This window comes from Ochotona curzoniae, unplaced genomic scaffold (genome assembly GCF_017591425.1).
Source record: "Ochotona curzoniae isolate NIBS_2020 unplaced genomic scaffold, NIBS_Ocur_1.0 scaffold_1852, whole genome shotgun sequence".
In the NCBI taxonomy this organism is placed as follows: Eukaryota; Metazoa; Chordata; class Mammalia; order Lagomorpha; family Ochotonidae; genus Ochotona; species Ochotona curzoniae.
The window spans coordinates 28,593,175-28,598,497 of NW_024467087.1; the positions used below are offsets into that span (position 1 = coordinate 28,593,175).

The 5,323-nt window shown below is 40.4% G+C and overlaps 1 pseudogene; it reads left to right on the plus strand.

Annotated features, from left to right (window-relative positions):
• Positions 1-4,252: 4,252 nt before the first annotated feature.
• Positions 4,253-5,024, plus strand: LOC121169501 (annotated as a pseudogene).
• Positions 5,025-5,323: the final 299 nt, after the last annotated feature.

Genomic DNA, 5,323 nt, shown 5'->3' on the forward strand with positions numbered 1-5,323 from the left:
AAAACTTTGAATAAAGATGTTTTGCAAGTGAGGGAAACGTGAAGCCAATTATACACACATATTGTACTGGATAATCCCGTGGATAAGTGTGTCTGTCCATACTGATGTTGACCATAGGAACAAAAAGCAGCTTGAGTTTGTTTTCCATTTCTTAGCTGGAGAATGCATGGGTCTAGATTAGGTGTTACTTTTAACTGGCTGATTTAAGTTCTTGTAAATATGAAACGTCCCATGTATACTCAGTGTGCCATAAATACTAGGTGCCTCATAAATATTTAGTGTCTACCTGGTTCTTTCATCCCTTCTGGTCTATGTTCTGCACACACACATCCTACTTTATGCTTAAAATGTCTCCTGCTCGGGCATATGTTTGTTGCAGTGGCTAAATTGCTACTTGGGACTCCCCCATCCTACATCAGAGTGCTGATTCAAATCCCAGCCACTCTGCTTCTGAGCCAGCTTCCTGCTAATGTATACCATGGAAAACAACAGATGGCTGAAGTACTTAGATCCCTGTCTCTAGTGTGGGAGGTACAGAATGAATTCCTGACTCTTGACTTTGATTTGGTCCAGCCTTGGCTGTTGTGGACATTTGGGCAATGAACCAGTGAATGAAAAATTGCTGTATGCCTGTTAAAAGATATCTATGGGGCTAGGACACAGATATAACAAGCTAATCCTCAGCTTGCAGTGCCAGTGTTTGATATGGGTGCCTGTTCATGTCCCGACTGCTCCACTTCCAATCTACCTCCCTGCTTGTGGTCAGGAAAAGCAGTGGAAGATGGCTCAGGTGCTTGGGAGACCCGGAAGAAGCCTCTGGTTTCAGGTCAGTTCAGCTCTGGGCATTGCAGTCATTTGCAGAGTGAAACAATGGGTGGAGGACCTCTCTCTGTCTCTCCTACTCTCTCTGAAAAATTTGCCTTTCAAATAAAAGTAAACAAATCTTTTAAAAATCTACTAAAAAGTCTAAGATGTGCTTCTTTTATCCATAGTTAAAGCAACTATAGCAATACCAGGTAAATTATTAATTATCATTGCCAATACTGAAAATTGAATTTTATTGGTGAAATATGTGGCTTCTTAACAACATAATTAATGCTAGCAATGTATTCTTTTTGTTGAAATTAAAGACAGTTAACATACACAGTTTGGCTTAAGCCTTTTGGAATCACATCTTTTTAGATGAGTGGCAGGAGAATCGAGTGTAGTAAATGCCCTTCACCATTAGGTGGAGCATGTAAAGGCAAAACACACAAATCTTATAAAGGTATAAAGCTCCTAAAGGCCAAATACATACATTTTATGGCACCACTTGGTGCACTGGCTGCCCAGAGCCCAAGCCTCTGCCCCCGCCTTGCGGCGGGGACTGTGGCCGAGACCCCGGCGGGGTTCCGTCCGGCAGAGGCGCCCCAGACAAGTCACCAACACTTCTTTGAAACAACAATTGTCGGTTGAAGAATCAAAGACTCAGTGAAAAATATCAGACTAAGGAAGTTGAGCTGGTAAATGATTTCGTCAGTGATCATGTTACATATACTGGCTCTCCAAACATCACTAAAATAACCTCTTGAATGGACTAAGCTGTGTTTATTCTTTGCAAATCAAGAAGGGGTATATTTGAACAGATTTAATAACATCTAAAATTTGGGAGGGTGAAGTCCTGATATTCATAAAACTTAATGTCTACTGTAAGGCATGTCTTTCAGTTGAGGAATGGGTTTGGTTATGATTGGCAAAGAATTTGTAACTATTATATTTCTGGATAAGAATTTCCTAGAATAAGTATAATCATGCTGATGGAGGAACTGGAAAAGTCACATTAACATAGATACTAAGCCGTGTGGGTGTAGAAGTCCTAACTTTTAATTATAGAGAAGACAATAAAGAACAGGAGAAGAAATTAAAAGACACTCACAAATTAAATAAGCAACAGTGGATATTGAACAATTTCTATTTCTAATCATATTATCATTATAAACTGACCTAAGCCAATTTGATCTCACAAGTTTTTGTAGGTCTCCTCCTGCACAACTTTGTTACTACACAATGTGTTACAATGGATGGATATCTTCAACTGAATTACCCCACCAATATAAACGTTTATTAACAAGCAGACATGAGGAAGTCTTACAGCCTTTTACAATAACCCCAGAAAAATCTCTGCATCATATTTTTGAGCACTTGCCCAAGCATCTTGCCCTACAGTAATTTTTACTACAAGGCAAATGTCCTGAAAATAAGCTTACCTAATATAGTTGAGTCATGGAGCAAGAAACTATATTACTGGTATGGGGTTAGGGGACGGGGAAAGAAAAAGTCTGGAAGAGAAAGACAAGATGTATAAGCCAATTAAGGAGGTGATTTTATTCAGGTTATTGCTATATGGAGAACAAGAGAGTCACCTATGAGTCATGAGAAGGATGTAGATGGGTGTTATCCGAGAAGATATGAAAGCAGAGTAGTCCTTCGTGATAAGCAAGAATACAAAGGGGTTGAGGAGGATTCTTGTTGTTGCCTCTAGAAATACAGAGCTTAAAGGTCTGTATAGTGGCATAACAGATGATCCTCTGTCTGAAGGCACTGGCATCCAATATGGGAGGTAGTTTGTCTAGGCTGCTCCAATTCCAATCCAGCACCCTGCTTATGGACTGGGAAAGCAATGGAGGGTGGCTCAAAGCCTTGGGACACCATACTCATGTGGTGGACCCCAAGGAGGCTCCTAGCTCCTAGTTTTGGATGGGCTCAGCTCTAGCCATTTGGGAAATAAATCATTGGATGGAAGACTTCACTTTTTGTCTCTCTTTTATCTGTAAATCTGCTTTTTAAATAATAATAATGAAAAATTAATCTTAAAAAAAGAAGAAAAAGAGAAATAGACAGATAAAACTCAGCATTTTCAGGCACACTCAGGAAAATATAGACTGCTGAACCACCAGGTACTTATAGCCTATTATACTGGTACTTTCTGTAGAATATTTCTAGCCCATGTATATCTTTATAACAGTACTCAATACAATTGGATGTTTTGAGAAAATCAATTCAGGTAAAGCCAGAGGAGGCCTCTTCACCTGAATTGGTAAAGTGAGCAAAGGAGGAAGTGCATTCCACAAAGAGGAACAGTAAGTGTCAAGTTTGTGGCGCAGAAATAATAATGTGGAATTCAGTGAGAACAAGGAGAGGCTCTTGATTGAAAAGTTATGATAGCATGAGAGTCAGTAGCCACTATTACTTTCATTGAGCAGAAGCAGAAGCTTAGAAGTGTGTATAGAAGAATGAGGTGGTTTTTATTATAGAGAAAAGAATGACTGCAAATATGCGCCAATCCGAAGCCAGAGGAGCCAGGAACTTCCTCCAGGTCTCCCATGCAGGTGCAGGGTCCCAAGGCTTTGGGCTGTCCTCAACTGCTTTCCCAGTCCACAAGCAGGGAGCTGGATGAGAAGTGGAACAGCCGGAACATGAACCGGTGCCCATATGGGATCCTGGAACATGCAAGGCGAGGACTTTAGTCAGTAGGCTACCACTCCAGGCCCTGATCTGATTTTTTAAAAGATTTATTTCATTTTTATTTGAAAGGCAGAGGTACAGAGAGAAGAAATGAGAGAGAGATAGATTGATTTTCCATTTCCTGGTTCCCTAAATCACTGCAACAATTGCAGCTCAGCACGTCCAAAGCTAGGAGCCAGGAAATTCTTCTGGATATTCCACATGGATGCAGGTGCCCAAGTACTTGAGTCATGTTCTACTGCTTTTCCCAGGTCATATTGAGAGAATTAGATTGGAATTGGAGCAGCCAGGAAATGACCCTGTGTCCACATGAGATGCCAGTGCTGTAGGTGGAGACTTAACCTCCTATGCCTCAGCTCCAGCCCAAGCTCATTTGCTTTTAAACAGTTATCTGTTCTGTAAGACTGTGTCCTGATCCATTTTTCTGTTTCTGCAATATATGATACCTGTGACCAATTGATTTAAAGGAATTGTTTACTTTGTTTAACAAATGAAGTGTTTATGGGGCTCAGTTCTGGAGGCAGGGAAGTTCAAGAGCATGACATTGGCATCTGCATGGCATCTGGTGAGAGCCTCCTTGCTGTGCCATAACATCGCCAAAGGTCTCACAATGCTGAGACTGAGCAAGGTGCTCATTCTGGTTATTCTTCCTTTTTGTTTATAAGCCCTTGATGGAGTCAATGTTGAGGCATAGAGGGAAAAGCCCTCACCTGAGATGCTGGCATCTCATATGAGTGCTGCTAAGACAATGAAAGAAGTAGATGGCTTTGGAAGCATAAAATGAGAATGGGTTTGTGAATCCGCATCTGACAATCAACATCATAGTAATAATCGACAAGCAGATTATGAATATTTTGCTTTTTTGATGAAGCTCAGAAGGTTGGAGCCGAGTGTTTATTCCCAGGTAACAGAAGAAACAGGCAGATGTAAGTATAAAGTCATGGAAAAATGGATTCACAGTCAATGATGATTTCAGAAGTTATTCTGATGGTAAAAGTCAGCAGTTTCAGAACTCCATCATAAAGGGGGAATTGCCTTCAGTGTCACGGGAAGTTTTTGATAAAGAAGTGGATATTAAAGTTGAAGATAATGAAAATGAAGTGTGCATGCTAACATAGCCTGTGTTGCGGTTCCCAGCCACTGCCTGGGAAGTGCCACACAAAAATACTGTTTCTAAAAGGAAAATTCTTGAAGTTGAAAATAAAAATGATTTGTCTGCTGTCCCACCGAACCACTTGGAACCCATCACTACTGTACAGATTTGGCTGGCCAGTGGGAAAAGGATTGTCCAGAAGTTTAACGTTTCCTATAGGGTAAGTCACATCAAGGACTTCATGGAGAAATAACAAGGATCTTGAAAAGGTCCTCCTTTCTCCCTGACAACAACCCTTCCCTCCCTCTGATTGCTGGACGAAATGCTTACACTGGCAGAAGCTGATTTGCAGAATGCTGTCATCATTCAGAGACTCAAGAAAACAGTTGAGCCTTTTAGAGACGTCCGTAGCATTTCTGATAGATAAAGTGGGACATTTACTGTAAGTGGGCACACAAACCAAAGTGAAGAGAGAGAAAGGCCAGATTGGCTGGACTTCTGGTTTGAGTACCATTTGACCCTTCTGATTAGATGATTTTTAAATTAGTGCATGTTAGGAAAGAAATGTGTGACTAGAAACGATGCTTGTTCTATCTTTCCAAAGGCCACTCAGAAAGAAACATGTTTATTTTCAGATGCCAGTTAATCAACATTAGATATATTAAATGTCTGCGTTACTTAGGATCTTTTTTTTTAAAAGATTTATTTATTTATTGGAAAATCAGA